Source organism: Carlito syrichta, unplaced genomic scaffold (assembly GCF_000164805.1).
Source record: "Carlito syrichta isolate Samal-C Ts95f unplaced genomic scaffold, Tarsius_syrichta-2.0.1 Scaffold289316, whole genome shotgun sequence".
Taxonomy (NCBI): Eukaryota; Metazoa; Chordata; class Mammalia; order Primates; family Tarsiidae; genus Carlito; species Carlito syrichta.
Genome location: NW_007233412.1, coordinates 354,512 through 369,353, shown reverse-complemented (window position 1 = coordinate 369,353; position 14,842 = coordinate 354,512). Strand labels below are relative to the sequence as shown.

The window sequence follows — 14,842 nt, the reverse complement described above, 5'->3', positions numbered from 1 at the left end:
GACAACATGAAAAGGCAGCCTACAAACAAACAAAAAAGTTGTAAACCACCTATGTGATAAGGAGCTAATATCCAAAATTTCTTTTTAAAAATTCTTACAAGTCAATAAAAGAAGACTGAATAAACGGATTAAAAAATAAGGAAAAATCTTGAACAGATAAATTTCCAACGAAGACATAAAAATCTCCAATCGCTATATGAAAAGATGCTCAGCATCACTAATCATCAGGAAATGCAAATTAAAAGCACGATGAAATAAAACTTCACATCCGTTAGGATGGCTATTATCAAAAAGACAAGAGGCAAGACGAAGATGAGCCAGGGTATGGACAAAAGGGAGCCCCAGTACACTGTTGATGAGAATGTAGATTGGTATGGCCTTTATGGAAAACATTATGAAGGTTTCTAATATAATGACAACTGAAACTACCATATACACTCAACAGTCCCTCTTCTGGATAAATACCCAAGAGGGATGAAACTACCCTGCAAAGTTATCTGAACTCTCATATTCATTGCAGCATTATTCACAAAAGTCAAGAGAATGAAAACAACCTAAGTAACTGATGATAGATGGATGGATTAAAAATAATTTTACACACACAGGCATATGATTTAGCTTTTAAAAAGAAGACTTTGCCATCTGCAAGAACTTGGGAAGAGCTGTAAGACATTATGCCGAGTGAAATATTCCAAACACAGAAACAAAAATATTGCATGATCCCACTTATATGTGGCATCTTAAAAAAAAGACATATGATTAGGCTTTGGTTGCTGAAAAAAATAAAAGCAAAAATAAATACTCAGAGACTAAAACAGCAGTTACCATGGGTTAGGTGGAGACAGGAAATGGGAAAATGCAGGTCAAAGATACAGAGCAGCAGATACGTAGGATGAACAAGTCTAACAATCGAACATACAACATGAGGACTATAGGTATTAAAATTGTATTGCAAGCCGGGCTCGGTGGCTCAGCCTGTAATCCCGCGCCTTTGGGAGGCTGAGGTGAGTGGATTGCCTGAGCCCGCGGGTTCGAGACCCGCCTGGGCAGGCGAGACCTCATCTCTACAATAAAATCAAAAAATTAGCCGGGCGTGGTAGCGAGCGCCTGTAATTCTGCCTACTCGGAAGGCTGAGGCGGAAGGATCGCCGGAGCCCAGCAGGTCGAGGCTGCGGTGGCCGGGAGCGGCCACTGCACTCCAGTCTGGGCGAAAGAGTGAGACTCCAACTCAAAAAAAAAAAAAAAAAAAAAAAAAAAAAATTGTATTGCATTAGGGATTCTTGTTACATAAGTAGCAGATTTTAGCTGTTCTTGTCATGAAACAGTAACTATGTGAGAGGATAGATATGTCTATCTGTTTCCCCATGGTAACCATTTTACTATCTATATGCATCCCATAGCATCATGTTGCAAACCACAAATATACACAATAAAACCTCCTTAGTAAATAAGTCACGATTCCCTACTTCCCACACGGAAGCTTCCAGAACCTAAATTTCAAGATATGTCGACTAATTCAACACTTATTTAGAGAACGCCTAGTATGCTCCAAACATTCTTCTAGCAACTTGATATCATCTATAAACAAAATAAAGATCAGGGTTCTGTTGCAAGCTTCGTTCTAGTCAGAAAGACGGAAGGTAAACATAATGGCTAAGAAAATCATGGCAATAGAAGGTGATCAGTGTTGGGAGGGAGTGCAGGAAGGTAAGTGAGTCGGGAGTCCTACAGAGCAGCTGAATGACATAGTATTAAAGTACTTGATATATATGTAAAATCTGGAGATTAGCCAAATAAATATCTGAGAAAATTGCCAAAGCAAAGAATTACAAGGATGGCACATACTCATGTCCAGCAGCGAGGTGGTCACAGATAAAGACCTGGTGAGAGGTAGGAGGGAAGCAGATCAGAGGGGCGATGGAAACAGATCATGCAAGGTCTGGCAGGTGATTTTAAAAGTCTTTTAAAATAAATTCAGACACAGAATTTGTAAAAAATGCACAGCAATCCCACATACCCTTCACTCAGTTCCTCTCAGTGATAGCATATTATATAGCCATAGCCCATTCAGAGGGCCAGAGAATCGATGCTGGTACAACATAACTCATTCAACTAGAGACCTTATTTAGATTCCAAGGGCTTCTCCACACATTCAGTTCGTATCGTGTGGTGTAAAGTTGTTTGATTTTATGCTATGTACTGATTTGAATAAACACTGCCACAATCAGGGTGCAGAACTGTTCCATGACTTCCCGAAATGTCCCCCTTCTGTTATCACATGCTCATCTCACTCTTAACAACCACCTGATATTCTTTTAATGGTGCTTTCTTTATCTTTGAGCAAAATGGGGCTCCTTTGGAAGGATTTGAGTAAATGAGTGATGTAATCTCATATTTTATACACACACACACACACACACACACACACACACACACACACACACACACACACGATATATACATATATCCCCCAAACCCAGAATTCATTTATGAAAAATCGTATATTTATTCTTGCATATTTAAACTTCAGTCACCTTCAGAGTACTCTCCGTTGGATGAAATGCACCTGTTGAGACGCTTTTCCACTGCTCAACAGAGTTTGGGATGCCCTTCAGTGTTTCTGCCATTTTTTGTTTCACTTCTACATCAGAAAAACATTTCCCTTTAAGGACTTTTTTCATCCAGAAAAACAAAAAGAAGTTGCAACAGAAAAAAAGTTGATTAGGGTGAGTTTGGGTCAATGGAGAGGGTGGAGCACCAGGGTCATGCTATTGTTTGCTCAAATCTGCTGAACGCTCATTATGGTTGTGGGCAGCTGCGCTCATAATTCACTCATCATGAAATGGGTAAATGTATTGAAACAGTCTCCAAAAGAAAATTAACTGGAGCTGAACGCAGCCTCTTACAACGACAGTAGCCGCTACATTCATGCTGATGGGTTCCTAGAATATTTACCCAGCAGGGGAAGCCTGTATACCAGAAAATAATTCTGATTTTGTGGGGGTCTCCCCTTGTGTACAGATATATAGAGATAGATATATAACATGTATGTATTTATTTATTTTGCCAGTGCAATTTAAAACTATAAATTTATATAATGTTGAAAGAACATTTCTATCTATAGTTCTTTATATCTTTATTGGTACATTGACCAATATAGACGGGTTTTATTTTTTGTTGCTTCTCTTACTCTTCAGGGTGAGCCATTTGAAAGTAATTTCCATATATTATGCCAATTACTAATAAATATATGTGTCATCTAAGAACAAGGACATTCTTCTCATAAGCACATTATTACACCCTCCAAAATTAACCTTGATACCATGTCATCTAATATATAGACCACACACAGATTTCTTTAATTGTCTTCAACATATCTTTAAAAATCTTTTATCAGAAACTCAATCAAGATCACAACTCCCATTGGTTGTCATTTCTCTTGTTACTTATATTCTAGACAAATATCTCCTTATTTCTCCCATCTTTTTTTTTTTTTTTTTTTTTGGTCTTTCAGGACATTGAAGAGTCTAGACCAGTTGTTTGTTATGTGTCCCACAATCTGTATTGATTTGTCTGATTATTTCCTCTTAATTAAATGTTGTCTGGGCATTTCTGCAAGAGCATGAGGTAAGTGATTCTGTTCTTCCTACCGCACATGATGAGTTCATCTCACACGTCCGGCTGCATTTGCTGAATAGGTTAGGGTAGTGTTCACGGTCCTCTCCCTTGTAAAGATAAATTTTTCTTTTATAATTAATGTAAAATAAAATATGTGGAGTAATAATCCACAGTAGAGAATATCCATGTGAATATTTTGCTTCTTAGCACCTTTTGCTTAGTGGTTTTGGCAAACACTGACGATGCTTACCTATATTCATTATGACACTGGTACCTAAATATAATGCATTCATTAACTAACACTCTATAAGTTGCACTTTCTCTCTTCTTATTCACAGCCTTTTACTTAGTACTAGTATAAACTTAAAGATTTTTTAATAATGCTGACATTCATATTACTATTGTCATGCTGGTTGTTATTTTTACTATTACATCGAATGTTGCATTTTTTTTCTGTCACTTTTCCTGTTCTTAGGCAAATTATCTAGGTTTGGCTCAGTGGGAGTCACTTCCCGTCCCTGTCCCCTTTGCCATGTGCTCATTAGTCTTGGCATGCTTTCTGGCTTTCACATAGTTCGCTACTCAAGAATCACCTTGAACTTGCTCTGCTTCAAATGGGGATATCAACTTCTACTCCCAAAGTCCCAGATTCCGTCTAGTAGGGAAGTGGCAAGGATCAACTTGTTGTTTTGAGGAGGGAGTGGAGGAAGGAGCATTGGGAGTGGAAGCTGGGAGATGAGATAGGAAGCCACTGCAGTCTTGACTAGATATAAAGGTAACTGGAACCAGAGGAGTACAACTCTACAGAGTGGGAAGAAGTTGGATTTTTGTTATATTGAGAAGGTAGAGTTCTTCATGGGTTGGATATGGAGTCTAAGAGAAAGAGATGAGACTAAGACTACTCAAGTTTTTTGGCCTGAGTACCTGGAATGATGGAATTTTGGGAGGGAGGTGCCATAGCGGGAGTATCAGTCATACAAAAGTTCAAGGCTCTGTGTTCTTATTTGTTTTTCAAGCCATTTCAAAACATGGTGAAATAATTTATACTTTGAAACATTCAGTTTCATTGTCTTCACTGTCACATGAGTACACACACACACTTTGAACAATGAACTGTTCCTTTAGTATTTATCATCTGTACCAGGAAAGCATCATTAGATGATGAAAGGAATTCACCTATTAACAACATCCTCATGTTCCTCTAAGGGCATGTGTTCACCATTTAGATTCACATAGATTCAGATTTGTTACCCACCAATATAAAGTGTTTTGCCCTGGGTATTCACACTACTTTACCACTAGATTTATGTGGAAAAGGAAGACAAAAAATGATAGAACAGTGAAGTCATTGCTTAACATTTGCTATTGAATGAAAGTCTTGTGTGTTTCCTCAACAAGTCTCTGCATTGAAAAGAAATTCCTTACACCCTCATTGACCATATCTAGGGATATACTTTGAGGACTAGATTATAGTTTTATTTAAGGCAGATTTGGACAAACTTCTTCTGAGTAGAGCCAGATAGTAAACATTCTAGGCTTTACAGGCCATATGGCCTCTGTCACAACTACTGCCATTGTAGTGTGAAAGCAGTCGTGGAAAATATATAAACAAATTAACATGTCTGTGCTTCAATAAAATTGTATTACAAAAACAGGTGGCAGGCAGGATTCAGCCTGCTGGCTATAGTTTTTCAAGCCCTAATTTGAGGGAAGTCTCAAATAAACAGAATGATTAAGGGCAGGTATCTCACTCCTGTGACCCTGGTATAGGAGACCAGAGTTGAAGCAAAAATGTCAGGATGTCAAATGTTAGGGGGAAGAAAGTTTATTTTTGATAATGAAATGTGATGACCTGCTTCCATAGATTTCCGTCTTGAGGTGAAGTATTTCTCAAATTAATTTTTAAAGTATCTGCTATATAGAAGAATTTTCTAACATCTGAGTATTTCATAAAGGTGTTTGTACATAAACATTATTTATAAAAGGGAGTTCTTTGTTAAATTCATGATCTGGAAATTCTCTTATAAATTAATTATTTGAGTCTCAGAAGGCAATTTCCTACTGACATAGTGTTATAACAGAAGATTTCAAGGCAAGCTCACAGGCACGTTTCTCTGTCATATATTTGAGCCATTAAACAACTCTATGCGTTTGAAGACCTGGTTTAAGCAGGTTTCTATGAGAAAATGTTTTATAAATACAAACTATAAATACAAAACACGGAAATCACCTTTTAATACTCTTACCCCTTCCCATCCCATACATACCACATTTGCCATGCAACACAACAATCTAGTTCATCTCAAGCTACTGACTGATATTTAAAGCAGGCTACCATATAGAAACCCTTTATTAGTTCAAGAATGAGATCTCTTGCCAGTTTTGATGGGTGTTGATGCCTCCAGCCCTCCTGGCTATTAGTAATTAAGGGACATTTATAAGCGGGGTATTCATACCTTGAAAAATGGCCTAAGTATATTAAATGCTAACAATGTATAGTTCATTCAAAATAATTTGTTCTATTTATATAGATAGGAAATGTTAAACCATTACAGAAAAGAGTTTCAGGATTAACTAGACATGCAATTGTAAATAGATATTCATTATATGGCCTCTTCTATCATTTGGAGTAAAAGTAACATCACTGAAAGAAATGATACTAAACATAGAACCAAATATCTTAAAATTATTCTCTCTTTGATGAGTACAGAGAAAAAGTGATTTTAGGCATTATTGTCTGATGACACCAATGTTTTAACTAAGCAAAGCAAATTCCAAGGTTTGTTCTTAAAACATTTTAATAAAAGCTTATAGAACTTTACATTGTCACTAAGTATCAGGGTCTAAATATGCATTAAGCAAATTCTTTTAATATGGAAAAATGCATAAGTTCATCATTTTAGGCATTGATGGTCAAGGAAATGTCTATATTTGATATATTTATAAGATCTCTAATTTAGAAGGCTAAACATTATTTTCTGTGATTTCCCCCATAACATGTATAGCACATTTGAAATATGAAACAGAAGCAGGTATCAAAACTCCTACAATGATTAAAATGTAAGACCACAGACTCACCATGTCACATGTTATTGCAACTGCTAAAAAAAAGTCTTATTTTTTCTATTTCATTAAACAAACAACAAACTGTAATTTTGAATCAGATTTTTTCTTAATTTTTGAGGCTTTTTTTGGTCAGAAACTTCCCTATTAACTGATCAAATTTAGTGTCTAGGCCAAAATTAAATAAAGGTGGTGTTTAAGAAACAGGCAGACATCTTCCTATATAGCCCTTATTTCTTTGAAATAATATCTTAAAGTTTACATTTTGCAAGAAATCGACAACTGATTCCCACCTGTGGGTGAGTATTCCTTTCTAACGAATATATGTACATGCTTTTAAAGTTCAAGCTTTAATAGATGTGTCTATGGAGGTTAAGGGTACTTCTCTAAGTACCCTGATGATTAAAGGCTCCCTAAACCAGGCATGTTTTAGAGGACTTTCATTCTTCTAACAGAAAGCGTAACTAAGGTGGGAGGAAGGTATAGTGTGAATTGTGTGTCTCTTTCGATCCCATAAATCCATTCTTTTTAAAGAAAATCTCAAGAGTTCCACAGATATAAACACATTGTATCCACCTCTGTCATGTACTTGAGGGATTTTTATCCCTAAAGTGAGGTATGGTTAGAAAAAGCAAACATGGATAAAATATTATAGCATGTAATTTACAATTATTAACAGAAAAAACTTTGCTGTTTTTAAAAAATGTAATCTTATAACTCCTTCTGGGATCAGAAGTATGATTTGCAGAACTCTTTTAACCAGGGTTTCACCTCTCCACTTGTCAATGCATAAATCTTTTTCTATTGCTTGGAATAACTAAATGACATCTGGCAATGGACAATGACAAAGTTGGGGGCAAGGAGAAGTAAAGAAAGCTTAAAGTAAGCCCGTTTGAGGAACTAAGTTCAAACAATGTTTTACCTAATTTATTTTGATCTCTTATACTATTACATTGAACAAAATTAAATGTACATCAAATCATGTCATATTGAATATATATGTATAAAATATATGTATATATACATATAAATAAGTCTTAATGGTGAACAACGAGCTTCGTGCAAACCATATTGTACTGCCATTGACATCTATTGAGGTAAGAACATGACAAACTTTAATAATATTTTAATAAAATAAATGGACAAAGAACTTAACATTTTCTAGTTAATAGGGACTTAGAAAAGTACTCAAAATTTTCAAAAATGCTGAGGAAGCAACTGTAAATGGAATATAATTTTTCTTTATACCACATCTATTCTGCAGCTGAAGTCTACTTGGTGATTTCTTTAAACATGAATAGCCAAAAATATAAAATATTATCTCTTCTTCTCGAGTTTGGTCTAGCATAATATATGTTTAAATATGGTCCAAACCAGTCTTGGAATTCAACATGTCTCAAAGAATTCAATGAAACATTAATTATCATTGTTCTTGGCAAGCATATATGGAAATTTGGAAATAGTTTGTAGTATAAGAAATATATGAAATCACATTTACTCTGCAAATATTTCATACTTCTTTTTAAAAATAAATGTTCCTATAACTATGACATGTTTTTCCTTTACAATTTATTATTCCTGAATAGAGGATCTATAGAAACTAACACAATATTAATTCACAATCTTCTTCCTTTTAGGCTATATATACAATAATTACCTGTATCCATGTATATTCCTTTTAAAAAGTAAAACAAACAAAATATTGCAATGAACATACATAATATATTAAAATAGAGACACTCTGAAATACTTGGAATGGTAAAACGCCTCTTTATATTTTCCTATTAAGTAGAACATATTGCTATGATGCTAATCCATTTGAACTTTTTCATGTACAAACAATTTCCAGAAAAGCATCCTGGAAAAAAACAAGACAGGCCAATGCACTGACTTATTCTGTGAAAGAAAAATTAACAAAAATATTTTTAAAAAAATAGTATTTGAATATTATTAAGAACTGTGCTTCGTTACTTGACATTTTATCTTTACAGTCATTTGATAGTGGAAAGAGCATGACCTCAGTAATCAGACTGATTTGTGTTTCAGTCATAACTGTACTTTTCATTGATTGTGTTACTTTGAAGAAATTACTTAATATATCTGAATTATGGTTTCTATCTCTATTAATTAGATTAATATCACCTTCCTTCAGGGTTGCAATATTATGTAAAACATATCTAACACATAATATGCCTTCATAAATTTTAATAATCTTTCTCATCTATCATTTTCATGTTTATATATGATAAATTAATTTGGCCCAGAATTGTTACTGTGATCGAAACATTTATTACTTTATGTAAGGTATTGTATTAATCTCCTTTAAAGAAATAACCATAGCTTATTTGAAAGGTTAAAAAAATCCTGACAAGAAGTGATTTCCTACAGATTCAGATTCGAGAGAGTTTGCTTTTATCCTGTTTTATTTTTCCTGTTTGTTTTTTACTCTGGGAGATTCTAATTTAAAAAACAAACAAAAAACTGAAGTTTGACAAGAGTATGTCCAGAATTTTGATTATTAGACCTGTCAGGACTTTCAAATTTTCAAGAGCAAAATCACTGTATTTGACTCTATATGACTAACTGCTTAGATCTGAGGCTGAACCTTTTGTTTCACACTCCCGGACAACTAATGGTACATCTAATATTTCTGGCAGTTCCAGGAAAGATTGTTGTTTCCTAGCTGTGCAACCCATCTTAGATGAACATGACTAATCCTTGTTGTTAAATTTATGGTCTTACAGAAAGAAATCACCAAGCATTCATTGAAGGAGGAGAAATTTTACCCCACTTAAAGTGATCAGTTGAGGCTTCCCATAAAAATGGTATTAGAGATAAAATAGACATATTTTTAATGTGGCAGCATTTTCACTTTCAGAAGGCATTCCAGGAAAGAGGTTTAGTAAAAAGCGGTTGAGTTAATGGGTGGTGAGGAGACAGATTTCAGCCTTTAAAGGAATTCTGAGGTAGTTAGTATATCCAGTATGGTGAACTCAGAGGAACCTCCAGTTTGGTAGGTATTAGGTCAGTATAGGATAGTGGTGGGAATAAGAGCATAAGGTAGCTGAGACTGAATTCTTGAAACCAGTTTGAAGAATATGGTATGCAGTGGAAGACACTGAAGACTTAAGTCAGAAAGTAATATGACAAGAACAACTCTTAGGAAAATGAATTCTGCAGTTCTTCCGGGTGGATAAATGTAGAAAAGCACAGGAGACAGAAGAAAAAATTAGTAAGACCTTGGTATTCATGGAAAAATTACCAAAGTCCTGAACCAAGGAGATTCTGATTTAAAACAAACAAAAAAGCCTAGTAGTATGACAAGAGTATATCCAGAAATTTGATCACTAAACCTGTCAAGACTTTCAAGTGGAAGCTATGCAAAAAGGCAATAAATAAGATGGAAGGAATCAACTGGGTAAAACCTGAGGATAATTAAACCAAAAAAGAGTCTATGGTTCCAAGCAAGGAGGAAAGAGGGCTTTGCTAAAAGGGAAAAGTGGCTCAGAGAAGACAATTTTGTAAAGAGAGTACCGAATTTGATCTTGGAGAAAATCAATTAGCCTTTCCAGTTTTAAAACAAAAGTGGTGTCCTTACTCAAGAATGCACACTAGAAATGTGGACATTCAATTAAAGACCTTACAAACTGGAAACTGGCTAGGTGAAAAGCACAAAACAGGAGGGGCCCACTATTTTTGGTTAGAAAGTTAGTAACTCTTGTGATGTAATTCTTGTTTTATAAACAATTGGCTATAGAATTTTCTGTTTTATATATAAGGATACAAATAGTGTCTCTATTAATGTTTTAGCATTAGGAATAATGAATGTTAGATAAATTTCATGGTTCTTAGAGTAATAAATGGTAATATGTTGGCCAAGAATGCATTTTTTAAAAATTGAATTATGTCCAAACAAATGCTCTTATCTTCAAATATAGATATAGCAAAAATATACCACCATAAAAAATTCTTAGGTCTAAAGGCCACATCTTAGTGATTGATCAGAAGCTAATAATTTTGAAGAAAACTGTACTGACAAAGAAGTCGTGAATTTAACCAAAAATAGAATGTCACAGCTCAACACTTCAGATAATTAAAGCCCGAACCAGAAAGAAGAGGACATGAGATACTAAAACTGGTCAGTACCAGAATCACTCATATCATATGTGACCCTGTATAATAATGAGCAAAGAGACAAAAAACAGAAGCTTTGAAGAATAACAGAAGATAAAGATTGTTTCAAGAACAGAAGGGCTTTGTCACAATGGCAATAGACGGATGAAGAAACATAATTCTTCTTCCACTCAAAATTGATATTGGTCACTTTCACTCACAGCTCATTGTTAGAAACCACTTTCTTGACCCAAATCTAAATGCAAGGGATACTGAGAAATGTAGATTCAAAATAAATTTTTGGTGTAGATTGAAATCTTTGACACACAAAGGCTGACACACAGGTTAACTAAGGTACTTAATTTCATGTCAGAACAAGGTCTCCTCATTTTCCTTGTTCAGAAGAATTTGATATAAATTGTTTATTTTGGACCTGCGCACAGAGTTTCTCATTCTGTCCTTAAATGAATATGGATTTGACACAAAAGCAAAGTAGCTCTTTTCCAAATCTGCACATTCATTAGAAGGGCTACCTAGAAAGACAATCTCCTTTCTTCTGGACACAATGTCTGGAAATGCCACATCCAGATTCCTGCATGTCACCAAAGGATAAAGCTGCAGAAATTATGGTATAGTGAAGAATCTGTGCTGATTATGATATTGTTGAACCTGAAACACACCTGACCTCTAGACTTCCTGACATGTAAAGTTATATACATTTTCCTTTTGATTCAACTAAGGATATCTATTATTATATCCAAATGCATTCCAACTGCTAAAAACATTTTAAGGGATTTGAAATGTCAAAGAGCTAAAGTAAAATAAAAATAGAGACGGGGTACTGGCGATGGGAAATTCATGTCTTCATTTGAAGACGATAGTCACGTTGACCGAAACTGTGGAGGTTGAAAAAGGACCAGATGCAATAAATCACTAAGTTGTCAAAAGTCAGGCTTTCTAGAATGAATCTGGTAATCAACAGAACACTAGCTTCAGAGAAATCAGGGAAGATGAGAATTGAGAATAAAGGTCATCTTTTGTGTAAGATGGAGTTCCTATTCTGTGAACTCTAAGAACATTATTTCCATATCCTACCTCAAGGAAAAATTGACAGGGATTTTATGGTGAAAAAATGCAGGTAAGGATGTTGGGACTCATTTAAGGAAATGATTAGATTGATTGCCTTATTTGTTTAGACTAAGGAAATGAGATAAGATAGGGTAACTTGAAAAGATACATTGGGGAAACATTTTTGGTTTTGTTTTTATGTTAATTGAAAATATGCAGGTATGTTCATTGATAGAGCAAGTAGAAGGGGTAAATTAAAGATCTGTATCACAGACAACAGATAAATGACATCAAAGAATTGAAAATTCCTCTAAGTGCCTGTGTTGCCCAAGCTTCTTACATGAGTACTGTCCTCACTTTTTGCAGTCTCTGTGGGTAACTTCAGTCACTTCCTAGATTTTTAGCTTATCTGTTATCAGTGAAGATCACAAATCTACATGTTAATTGTGTCTTTTTCAATGAAATTGAGACAGACTCAGGTTTGGTTAACAGTTACACCTAGATGTCCTATAATGACTTTGACCCCCAAATATCCAAACTAAGCCCATCACTTTTTCCACAATCCTGTTTCCCCCATATTTCCTATTTCCTCTTAGCAGAAGCCTGGATCACCTAGGCTTCTTTCTCCCTTAGGTGACCTGTTTCCATGGATTTCATATCCCATGTTTTTTGGGGGTCTGCCTATATCTCTGAAGTTTTATAATACTAGTCTAAATGGCCTTCATCATTTCTTGAATTGACACACACATAAAGCTAAGGTGTGGCACATGAGAGACTATATTACCTGTCTCCTGCATATTTCTCAGATAATATTTTCCGCCCCTGTAGCCCTCACAATTTATGTTTAGCAATACCAAGTACTTGCCTTTCTTGCTTACATCGTATTATTTTTTACGTTCAGAACTTTGTTATGATTTTATTTAAGATTCCTTTATCTATCCTCACCTTTTATTGTCTGATTCTCCCCTATTAGTTCTTAAGTTTGACCTTGGGAGTCAACTGTAAATTGAGCTCTTTAGAATTATTACCCATCTCTTCAGCTTCAGCTGGGTCTTTTCCAAGCTCAGACGATGGAGTTCATAAATCTCTACACTATGGCCTTGAAATGATTACTTCACGTGTTTTCTTTCTGTTCTTTATCACCTAAACTGGGGCCTCTTTAGGAATAATGACCAGAATTTCCTTACCCTTGTAATTGTTCCCAGTATCTAGAAAAGGATTGGCACAGAGTAGGTGCTCAATAAATATTTATTGAATGGTACTCAAGTTTTTTGTTAGGAGACTGAGTCAATAGATACCACAGGCGCTACCATGCTATATGCTAACACTTGCTTATTTATCAATTACCAGCAAGAAATCCTAGGACAAGAACTTCAAATTCATATTGTCAAGAAAGAAAATCTGTTGTTCCAAGGTCATTAAATCAACCTTACTTTCTCATTATTTCAATGGTAATAAGAGGCAGAATAAACAGATTTAAATAATTAAAATATTAGCAACGAATTTCTGAGAAAGTCTAGAATGCTTATTACTACAACTCATTTTTTTCCAGCTATTATACACATTTCTGTCAAAGGAAAGCAATAGAAAGTATGTTCCCTATATTGCAGAAAGGACAATATAAATTGTCATCCAGTATAACCGTGCATAAAATAACTGAACTGCCATTGCCCATGGAAAAGATAGCAACTTCACTGTGTCCCTTACAAGGTCTTTGACACAACCTAGTGGGAGGGTCAAAGAATGAGGACAACGGGAGCAGATCTATTCAGTAGAGGACTGTAGTATAGACAGCTATCCTATGTCTTGTTAAAGGATGTAGGAGCCATCAGAAAGTTACTTTGTTTTCCAAATACATAGACTTTAAACTTATTTTTTTCTTAAAAATCAAAACATAACAAATAATGTCAAATACTATCAAACAATGTAATGAATTGTAAGAGAAGATTTTATATTTTGCGGAGAGAATTTCTTTCAGCTTTTTAGTATCTAAAATACAATATTCTCTCTTATAAATAAAATATAGACTTCAAAATTCCATTACTGCATTGATTATTACATTTCTCAGCCATGTTACAATCTTCAGAATCACATCGTCTAAAATGAAGAAGATGGAATAATTTTAACAATCCCACATCACATGTGAATTATATGCCAATGTCTTGGCAGGTTTCGTCTTGAAGAGTCAGAATTGCTATGGTTTAAATTCAGCATACCAAAGTCATACAACATGAGAAAAAAGCAGAGACTATATTCTTGTCCACCATTTTAGTAAAAGACTTTTGTCAATACCCAACTGTGGATCTAATTTATTCTCCTGAGATTCTCCATGGCAGTATTTCTAAATGGTCTTGTATATTGCAGGGTTTTAAGTAACCTTATTATACTCTTACTTTTACATCACAGGGAAGGAATTAGAAAAGCTGCCCTTGTACAATTTGACCCACTTCCCAAAAGGCTTTTTAACCCGAGGCAAAATCTATTTAACCAGCAACGGCTAGCCCTCTGATAACAGTAGCTGCTATCTGGACGTACAGTTCTATAATGTACACAGGCATCCACACTGACTCCAGATCATCCTGAAACATCAGATTTAATTCACACTTCAGAGAAGGTGTTACAGATTAATCTTGGCCGTTGCAGTAGGATACTTCACAATGATGGGAGTCAACTGAAATACATATATTTGTTCTATCTCACCAAAGCAATCAACATAAAGCACTTTTAAATTTCTTTCTCATTTTATAAAACCAAGGTGAAAATAACCTCTTTGGCAATGCATCGTTATTATTTTTCATATTTATAACACCCACCAATGGCAAGTTATATAAAACCATTTCATAAGGTTTGATTAGTATATAGACTTAAAGATAGCACAATGCTATTTTTAAGATTATTAACTATGAAATGCTTTAAAAAAGCCAAAGTATTGATATACCTTACTCTTTTCTACCCTTGTTCCCTCAAATATTCTTCAGGT

The 14,842-nt window shown here is 34.8% G+C and overlaps 1 protein-coding gene across 1 annotated transcript in view; it reads right to left on the bottom strand.

Annotated features, from left to right (window-relative positions):
* LOC103256375 (ephrin type-A receptor 3-like) overlaps window positions 1-14,842 on the bottom strand; it is a gene marked incomplete at its 3' end in the record, with an annotated part of 221,838 nt that overhangs the window by 88,391 nt on the left and 118,605 nt on the right. The window lies entirely within an intron of this gene.